The sequence below is a fragment of the Brienomyrus brachyistius genome, chromosome 14 (assembly GCF_023856365.1).
Source record: "Brienomyrus brachyistius isolate T26 chromosome 14, BBRACH_0.4, whole genome shotgun sequence".
Lineage (NCBI taxonomy): Eukaryota > Metazoa > Chordata > Actinopteri > Osteoglossiformes > Mormyridae > Brienomyrus > Brienomyrus brachyistius.
The window spans coordinates 23327735-23338546 of NC_064546.1; the positions used below are offsets into that span (position 1 = coordinate 23327735).

General features: G+C 48.2%; 1 long non-coding RNA gene across 1 annotated transcript; it reads right to left on the minus strand.

Annotated features, from left to right (window-relative positions):
* Positions 1–827: 827 nt before the first annotated feature.
* LOC125707364 (uncharacterized) lies at positions 828–10790 on the minus strand. The gene is made up of 3 exons (XR_007382267.1): positions 10558–10790; positions 6943–7121; positions 828–2748 (listed from the first exon to the last, which is right to left on the minus strand). It is a non-coding gene; the product is annotated as an uncharacterized LOC125707364 (long non-coding RNA).
* Positions 10791–10812: the final 22 nt, after the last annotated feature.

Here is a 10812-nt window from a genome sequence, read left to right on the forward strand (position 1 = left end):
TGGGCAGAGCTTTTGTCATAACCAGCCAGCTGTCAGGAAGTTTGTGGAAAAGCCTGCGTCATGCAGGATAATTTGGTAAATGGCAGGGACCAACACCCCCTTCCATGAGCATCGATTAGCATGAAAGGGGCCCATTCTTTAGAAGCGCCTGGGAGTGCTGGCTGTTACGCAATACGTGCCATGTTTTGTGAAGAGGATAAAGACACAGGACACTTTTAGACAAAGTGTTAACGTACGGCTGAATCGTGTTAAAAATAAACCTCTCAGGCCACCGACTGAGATCAAAGTATTACAGATGATTGTTCTCTAGATTCAGTCCAAGTCTCCAGATGCGATTTGCTGTCAGTCGATTGGTTAGGCTGGCTTCAAAATAATAATGAAGGAAAATAATAACAGGCAACGGAAAACATCTGCCTCTGAGCACCCAGGCAAATATGTACATCCACCCAATCATGTTCAATAATCCATACGTCCACCCAATCATGTTCAACAGTCCATACGTCCACCCAATCATGTTCAACAGTCCATACGTCCACCCAATCATGTTCAACAGTCCATACGTCCACCCAATCATGTTCAACAGTCTATATGTCCACCCAATCATGTTCAATAATCCATGTTTGGTCCAGCAGCAGGTACACAGATATAAAACAGAATACAAACAAGTACAATAAAGAAAATAATATAAAAATATAGCAAATATATATATATAAATATATAATATATATATATATATAATATAAAAAATATCAGGAAAGAATGAGACATTTTGCTTTCAAAATTCCAGCAACTGGCCTCCTCAGTTCCCAAATGTTTACAGTGTTATTAAAAGAAGATGTGAAGCGACACTCTGGTCTCAACATTGCATATCTTGCCTTATTTTCAATTAAATATGGGTTTATATGATTTGCAAATCATTGCATTCTGTCTTTATTCACATTTTACACATCGTCCCAACTTTCTTGGAAACAGAGTTGTACATACATTTACTCATCATATGTGATAATCTGTACAAATATACATTCATCTATTCATTTTCAGTAACCTTTAAATAATCTTCTGCACATGGGCATAGAGCTGCAGCCTGCTGAATCATACACCAGCCCCCATATAATACTAGAGTGTGAGGTGAAATTTAATATCTAACTCATTAGCATTTCTGTGCTGCCGATTACTTTGGGCAGTCAAATAACTTATAGCTGTAGGTGGCTACCATCTGTGCTCCGAGACGCACAGGCCAGGAGAGGAGGCAGACTGACTGCCCTCAGGACTGAAATTCACTCCTGTCACGCATTCAAAGTTGCTTGGTGGGGAGGCACAAGAGTGACTCACGGTACCAGGACACACTGGTCATTGGCGTCAGCCTGCAAGAAGCTGTCTCAGCACATTGCTGCACCAAGCCCAAAAAACTACCACATGGCAGCACTACCCAGATAAACTACCTACCTGAACATAGCTAACACTGACTGACAAAAAAAAGGGTGGTTGTTGGTTCAGATCCCAGGGTCAGCAGAATGATTTCACTGCTGGGCCCTTGAGCAAAGGGCTCAATCCCAAATCACTCCAGATACCCTGCTTTCTCAAACTATATATATCACTGAAATGTAAACATGCTAAATAAATAAAATGTAAAAGCCACGATCGACAGGGTCCGGCTGATAGTGGGGCAGAGTTTCTTGACAAAAATTCCCAGCGATCCAATAACCTCTTTCTACTTCTGATCAGTGGTATTTCAGATTTTTTTCACAAAGGAATGTTTAAAAAACATGCATGGGTTCATGTATCATGACCCAGGAGGAGGGAAACCAATAGAACGTTTGTTTTTTTTTTTTGGAAAACAATAGAATGTGCTTGAATGTGGGTGATGTCACACTGCCGTGGAACTGTGCCTGTTATGGTAAAATGGGATCAGCTGGGAAGGGTCTGGAAGGGAGTCTCTCCCATTGCTTACCTGTGCTGACTCGCTGTTTTCTTGTTGCTTGATGTACTGCCAGCACAGAGCTCTTAGATGCTGTCCACTTGTCCCGTCTGTTACTGTGGAGATTTCCAGGGCTAATATGCAATCCCCTTCAGACACACGTATGGGGCGGGCAGATGATCCTTGGGACAGGGGGCGAATTCAAAGTCCTAACTAGAGAATCGCACAAATGCCATACAAGATGCTGTGTCTGTGGTCGGGTGGTTGTTGGTTCAAATCCCGGAGTTGGCAAAGTGATGTCAGCATTGGGCCTGTGAGTGAGGCTCTCTAACCCCAGTTGATCCTGCTTCTTCAAAAATATACATTGCTTTGGGTAAAAGTGTCTGCTACACAGACACAGAAAAATATACACTCATGCATTATTTCTCTTCTGGTTGCTCCTTGTGTTGCTTGTCTGTGTCTGTGGAAGCCACTCCTGAGGAGTATAAATATCCCACGGGCCGAGGGGTGAGCAGGTATGGAGCGGAGTGTGTGGGCTGCAATCCTGTCAGTATCTCTCCTAAATTCCACCATTAACTGGAGTGGAATGGAGGAGAGAGCCAGGCCACATACAGACTGATGTTTTCTGTGGCTCTGACCTGAAATAAAAGAGAACAGGTGGCGTGTATGTCAGTGGGCTAGAGGTCGGCGCCAATGTCCGGAAGGTTGTGGGTTTAAATCCAGTGACCAGCAGAGTGATCGCATCACCATTGGGCCCTTGAGTAAGACTCTTAACCCCAGATCCTGCGCTTGGACCCCATGTTCTCCTCACTTTGGACAAAGAAGAGAACCTGAAGCAGAACCAACTCAATGTCAGAATCATGAAGTACAACATGGGTGGCTTATCTTGCTTAATTCATCCACACAGATCCTGCTGCTACCACTGATTTTGGGGGGGGGGCTCATCGAGGACCATCAGGGTCATGGGTAGGTCCATGATGATGAACCATAGTCTGTGAGATCAGTGTTTTTGCGTTGTTTCATCCACATTCCCCAAGAAGCTCTGGCTTGCTCGCTCGCACACGCACACACACACACACACACACACACACACACACACACACACATGCACGCACGCACACGCGCTCTGCGCCACTCCATCTGTGCCTGTGCTCCGTGACGCAGGCAGTGGGTGTGGATCTGCCGTCTGCTCTCTGGTTGCAGAGCAGCCCCGGTGGCCTGCTGAGTGCCCGTATGGGGCTCTGGGGAGGCGTCGCGGGCACAGGAAGCTGCTATGGATGCACGGATGGGTGAGCGAACGGGCACATTCCAGTGACATCGACGGCCAAGTGGGGGGCACAGAGTGCTGTGTCTTAAGTAAGCCTGGAGGGGTATCCGAGATGATGGGGCGGGAATGAAGCACAGCGCCCTGCTGACCGACCACCTCCACAACCCCCCCCCCCCTACCCCCGAAACGGCTCCTGCCACGTTTCTCTCCCTTCCGCCGCTATATTTAGCTGGACCGAGTCGTTTCCTGACATGGTTATGGCTATTTTTACTAAATCCGGCTCTGAGGTAACAAGTGACACCTTCTGTTTCCATGCCGCTCGTTGCCTAGCGACCCACCGATGATGCACAGCATTGGGGGTTACGCAGGAAATCTCACCCCGAAACCCCCTGCCTCCATTGATCCCGGTGAGCATGAGTCAGTGGAGTGTGTCTGATCCTCTGTGCCCACCCCCCCACACACACTCAGCATGCTCGCTGTCAGAGATGAACAGCAGCTACCTATGTTATGTCCTCTCCTGTGGCAAAACCAGCTTCTCGACCAAATCAGACGTGGCAGCAGCGACACCGGCACCCTTCCCGGGAGAGGGGGGCTTAACTTGGAGGGGGGGGGGGGTGACGCCGTTGAAGTGATAATGACCGTAATCGTACAGGGAAAGCGTCAATAGCCCACAATCAGCCGTGAAAATGTCAGGATCGCGAGCAGGCGCATGAGACGGCGAGCTCGCGCTGCGGAGCGCCTTCCCGGACCGTCAAGATGTCAGCGTGCGAATCGGTCCTAATTACCGCCACTCAGTCCTCCGCACGGCGCTCTTACATGCTCGCCATCTATCTATGCTTCTTTGCTTATTATTTGTCTATTTATTTATTTGAACGAATTCTCATAAGAGCAGATAGGAATTGAAAAACAGAATACCGCAATTTTGACAATGGGAGCGAGTGGGGGTGTGGGTAACTAATTCCCCGAAGCCTTGTGATAATATTACGTATAATAAAGAAAAACATCACATGCATGTTCAAGTGATAAAAGGAAATAATGTCAGACAGAAATACTTCTCCGTGAGCTGCGGCTGGTGCAATAGACCGATAACTGCCTTTAGAATTAAATTATAAACAACGAAGAAATTAGCCAAATGATTTGCATCAGTATGAAATGTGCGTCATTTTTTTTCTTTAAATCAAAAAGCCAAAAAAAGTTTTCCACAGTGCTTGATTTTTTTCCCCACTCGTCTTTTAATCTTGATTTTAAAACAGTGACAATTTTGATTGCCGTAAAAGCTTTCCGTTGCCGCCAACGTGAAAAGGGATTTGAAAGTGAAACTTTACTGCCACCTGCTGCCCTACAATGGAATCGCAGGTGTGCGCCACGGGCTTAAACGGTCGCTGTTCCATTTGGTTCCGGAGAGATTGTGAATTTCCCATGATCCTCCGGATTTGGTCAAGGCGCACTGGCCCTTGCCGACATACTACTGACTACTAACTGCACGATGCACGCCAGAGAGACAGAAACGACTGAGAATCATCTTGGAACGCAAAGGAACACGTGCATCTTCCAGCCTGGATGGAACCTTCCAGCGAGGTCACAGCGACATCCTGGGTCCTGCTCAGCATGGACTTAACTACTGATGGAGGCCATTCAGGACCTCGATCAGGAACCTTCTGCAACATGGTGATGCTACCGGTGACTGCGGCTACCTGAACTTGCTCTGGAGGTCTAGTAGATGATGGTTAGAGGGATACTGGGTCCACCTACAGGAGGGACCTGGCCATCCTGTTTACCAGAACGTTCTAACAGCCACATCATCTTGTTTTCTTGTTTATCTTGTTTCTGTCTCCTACGCGGCGCAGGCCTGTTGCCGTGCCAGCCGGCCTGTTGCCGTGCCAGCCGGCCTGTTGCAGTGCCAGCCGGCCTGTTGCAGTGCCAGCCGGCCTGTTGCCGTGCCAGCCGGCCTTTTGCAGTGCCAGCCGGCCTGCTCGGCTCACAGCTCCATCATGCAATCTTTGGCATTTCGGGCAAAGATGCTTCCCGTCTGTTCCATGGGTGGCAGGCGATGCCAGCTTGTGGCGCGTTCTGTCGCCGATCCGATCTTCCCTATAAGAGCAAGCAAGTCAAGTGCCATTCTGGAAGTTATGGTGAATATTTACACGCACTTACATCATCCAGACAGCAGACACTGGGGAAGAGGACTGGATGGGGGGGTGGTCAGTTTCAAATCTGAGGAGGGATACCGCTGTGCCCCCCAGGTGACATGTGGGGGCTCAGTAAAGGGGCAGCCCCAAACTGCACTCTTACGACAAAACGCCCTGCAGCACTGCGATCAGCAGGTTTAGAGGGTCATGTGTCTGGCTCCAGGCTGCTGGACGGATCTTCCCCTTTTCTATTTCGGAGATTGATTGTTATTTATGGCAAAGGAGGGATGAGGTGATACTGCTGACCGCCTTGGGGGAACTGGGCCACAGCATGCACTCCACGCTCCAGCACACTCCGTCAGCAACTGGGGGCTGCTGGGGAGGTGGCATGTTGAAAGGGTGAAATGGCCTGGAGGTCACATGACAGTTCAGCCGCACATGATGAGTGTGACCAGACACAAGGTTACGAGCCTTTGCAGTATCTGCACATTTATAAAGTAGTGGAACAAAAGCCAATGAATCAGCGTCCGTGTGATGCTGTAAGAGCCTGGGTTTGACCCTCAGTGTGTCCCTCAGAGTATCTATCATAGTGTCCCCAGCGTGTCCCTCAGAGTATCTATCATAGTGTCCTCAGAGTGTCCCTCAGAGTATCTATCATAGTGTCCTCAGAGTGTCCCTCAGAGTATCTATCATAGTGTCCCTCAGAGTATCCTCAGTGTCCCTCAGAGTATCTATCATAGTATCCTCAGAGTATCCATCATAGTATCCTCAGAGTATCCATCATAGTATCCTCAGAGTATCTATCATAGTATCCTCAGAGTATCTATCATAGTACCCTCAGAGTTTCTATCATAGTATCCTCAGTGTGTCCCTCAGAGTATCCATCAGTGTCCTCAGCGTGTCCCTCAGAGTATCTATCATAGTGTCCCTCAGAGTATCTATCAGAGTATCCTCAGTGTCCTCAGAGTATCTATCATAGTATCCTCAGAGTATCTATCATAGTGTTCATCAGAGTATCTATCATAGTGTCCTCAGAATGTCCTCAGACTATCTATCATAGTGTTCTTCAGAGTGTCCATCAGAGTATCTATCATAGTGTCCTCAGTCTGTCCTGCAGAGTATCTATCAGAGTGTCCCTCAGAGTGTCATTGCAGACAAGTGCATGAGTAAAGAACGCATTTTGCAAATGCATATTATATATAAGGGCACAAAGTTGGGGCACTCCCCGTATGGGATGCCAATCTATTATAGGTGCCTGTACCACACACACACACACACACACGCACACACACACACACACATGCACATGCACAAACAAATTTCCTTTGGGATCTTCACATGCATATATCTATGATGAACAGCCTGTTGACTTGGCACTGTTACTACACCTCCAGGCATGGGGGCTCAAATCCTGGGAAGGGGGGGGGGGGTCCCACACGCCCCCCCAACCCCTCCAGCAGTACAGAGACAGGCAGTCAGGTTAACTGGTGTTTCGAAGTTGAGATGGACTGCACCAATACACCCTGTAAGCTGTTCTCTGAAGCCTGCTCGACTGGTGAATGAGGGAGAAACTGCATGTTGAACCCTAGGATCAGGTCATAAAGGTGAATGTTCTTGGACTTTCCTACCTTAATAATATCTGTATAATGACTGTGGCTGCAGGAGCCCGGAATGATCCAGCAGAGCACGGTGACGGTGTCCCAGCGCTTTCGGGCCCAGCAGGCCCCCGCTCACGGCCCTCCAGCACGTCAGCGGACACCGTAAACACTTCAGAGGTTCTCTGGAAGGCGGCGTTGCGTAAGCTGGCCTGTTCGCACAGAAAATAGCATCCAAGCATTCTAAAAGCAGAATCCCAGGCGGAGTGCAGGCCGCCCACGTCTTCCGCTGCAGGTCAGTGGGAGCTGGGGGGGGGGGCGGGGGTGGGTGACGCCATCAGCTCCCGCATGTGGGGGAGGCGGGCGGGCTGGTGGCCGAGCCGGTGGGCGCGCAGATAGCCGGAGGCTTCCGGGGCGAGCGGCCTGAGCCGTATGAGGAAGTGTGCACTGTGGGGGGGGGGGGGGGGGGGGCATGAGATCACTGTCTCACTCTTACATCCTCACGCAGCACTAAGGAGTCACCCCTTCACGAAAACCTCATGACCAAAGAAGGCTTCATTTCCAAAGCTGACATACAGGTGGCCTTGCGGGCGGGGGGGTGGGGGGGTGCCTCGGTGATAATCGCACACCCGTCCTCCATGACTGGGCAGAGTGGGCCTAAAATGGATTAACTGAAAATTTGTGTGTAATGTTAAAAGAGGGCCAGTCTGACATCAGTAAGCACCCCTATCTCCTGCGTTTTCCTAAAACACACGTCCCAGTTGGCAAACCACCAGCTGATCCAACCCAGTTCCCACTGGTTTCTGCTGTCCAGTTAAGTGATTTTCCCAACTATAAAAGGCCTTGACTAGTTTTTTGGCACGGCCACTAGCAAGGAAACCACGTTGATCAACGTTGCCATGGAGATATGCTCTATCGTGTAGAATAGGAGCTGGAGAGAGGGACACTGCTTCTAACCCGACATTGCAATGTTCAATGGTCGAGAAGACTTCCACGGCACTCTTAAGTAACTTAACCGGAATCACCCAAAGAGCTATTAATCTTCAAAACTAAAACATATATTTGTAATTTGCTGATGTCCTGCAGTAACACAAATGAACAGCAGGGGGCAAAAGAAACTTTTCACATTTACGCGTACATACACGATGTAGGCCGTACATGGGGGATATATACTGAAAAACAGAATATTAAGTCTTGTAAACCTCCCAAACATAGTCGATCCGGTGCATGGGCACACGCTAAAACGCCTTTTAAATGGTTGTCTAATTCTATAATTTATTTTATAGATAACGAAGGCTATTTTTAGAATTTCCTTTGGATAATTGTCTAGCTTTCTACTAAACACCGTACGCAGCATATTCGTTGCCCGATAATTGCCGTATCGTGTTTGTAGCAGCACAGGCGTCACTGCCTTCTTGGTTCTGCCGTTTACATCGTGAGGCTTATGTATGCTCACGGCTTCTCCCTGGTGCTGAGAGGGACAGGCAAGCCAGGTTTCGTGGGCTGAAAAGTCAGTGAGTACGCAATATTATCTTCTATCCTTCTTTAAGTCTAAGAACATCCAGAGGACATTAAACAGGCTGAAATAACTCAAACCGGGCTGCTGCCGAGGATGCTTTTACTCCTGTACCCATGAGATGACACCCATGAAATCTTTATCAACCTGTAAAAGCTGCTATGCCTTAGATCAGGAACGTGGCTACCGGTAGACAAAGTTTACACAACTTACTGTCAGCGTCCCCTACAGCTCGACGACTGGGCCCCAGAGAACCACCCCCCACACCCTGTTATTCTGATACCGCCACTGCTACCAGTTATGACAACCTCATTTGGAACTGTTTCTTTGAAGGGAAAAATAATACTATTTACCCCCCCCCCCCACACACACACCTTTACTCCGGTAGGGTTCCCATAAAAAATACGCCCTTACAACGTGTTACACGTTTTCCACGATTTACCACAAGGGATCAAACATTAAACAGCACGTATTGCACCAAAAAAACAAGGAAGTCATTGTGTAACTTTTGGAAAGAACGACCCGTATCTTTCAGTGAAAAACCCCAACCGGGAAAAACCGCAACTGCAGCACATAGTAAACAAAATCAAGACCTGCATCCTCTAGTCCCCTTCTTAAAATGAATTAACTTGCCACCTGAACAGAGCTCACAACACAAATCAATTTTTTTTCTTAATCAAACCGTCTCCCACTTGACCGGATCTTACACGAATAAATAAAATAAAATTATTGAAAATGTGAGGAAAATCAAAAATCAAATGAACAAACATTTTTTTCTTAATGAAACCTCGCGCCGTTATAATGCGTTAGGTATTATTATAGCCGACTATATTAGTTAGTGAATTGGCGGTGCTTTATCTCCCCCTAGTGGCCCGTCCGGAAAACACACTCACCCCGATAAACGCGCACTAACACAGAAGAATAGCTCTTGACTAACTGTTAACTCACTCCGATGACGTTAATTCGCAATGAGTGTAGCTGTAACAAATTTTAATAGCGTCAAACCTGCAAAAAAAAAAAATCCCCACCTCGTAAAAATCACTTTAATGAATTGATATTAAAACGTCCAATGTCTGCTATATAAATTAGTGTCTATAAATGCCAATGACTTCTAGGGGAACCGGTATCAGAGTAGTATGAGTGCATGTCAGGATGACACGGTGAACTCCTGTGACGTGCCAAATTTACTGGCAACACAGCCAAAAACTCAGTATCTCACAGGGTTCAGCGTGTAACTGACCTGATATTTCTATGAAGTGTCTTCATGTCTGCCAGAGACCAGCGGGCAGACTGAGCACTTTGTCACGGTGATCCAGCTGCTTGATTGCTGCCCCCAGTTACAGCTGGAATCCCCTGAAAGCATTTGTCACTTATGCCTGACTGACAGCAGCCCAGCCCAGTGATTTATGGATAAGGCCAATGGCAGGTATTCCGGAGAAATTCAGCAGCTTGTTCTGTTTAGAAACGGAATTGTGCAATTGTGTGTGAAACAGCACAGAGTCAAAGGTGTATCCATGGGGAGGAAGAGAAGGACGAGGATAAGCATGCCCCTCCCCCCCCTCCAGGCGATGTGACATTAACACCCAGGGGCCCTTATCCCCGCAGAGAGGGGAAGGAGAAACAGGAACAGCTTCCAGGTAACGTGCTGAGTTCATCCCCTGCCTCGCCCTTCATCACACCTAATCCCGCACGCACTCCTCCTCACCGCTTCAAGGTGGGCCTTAAATAGACCACTCAATCCCGATTCGCCGACGTCCCAGGGGCCCAACTCAGACCACAATGTCCCGGTGGAATCTGCATGCTGACTTTTGGGTTGGAGATACCAAGAACAATATGTGTAACATAATCGCTGTTATAATACCTGCATTTAAAGTACAGTGAGTTTACCCTCATTGTGACTTTCCGTGGCAGGAGCGGTGGAAAAATACCAAAGGTGTGAAAAGATTGTTTTCCTAGAAAACGTTATTTAATTTCAGGTGATTAATTATGACTAGTTGGATTGCGCCACGCTGCTAACGAGCTGGAAAACTGATCCCTTCATTTATTAGTGGGACAGCTGTATGTTACACCCAGTGATCAGCCCCCAGCGACACGGTAACGGCGGAGTTACCCCAGACTCCGGGCGTGCTCACCTGCGGCGCCAGGCCTACGAGAAGTGCACAGGCCCAACCCTGGAAATCTGAGCATCTCTCCGAACTTGTCAGCAGACGTCATGGTAACAGGATTGCCGAGCTCGCGCCGATTAACCCCGCCACTCTCTCTCGCCCACTGAGGCTTTGCTGTTGACCTTTCTGTTCGTCTCCGCTCGCGGCGGGGAAGGTGGAGCTCAGGCTTTTCCCAGCAGGACTTGGGGCTGGCATCCCACCTGAAACCTGGAAGCACAAGTC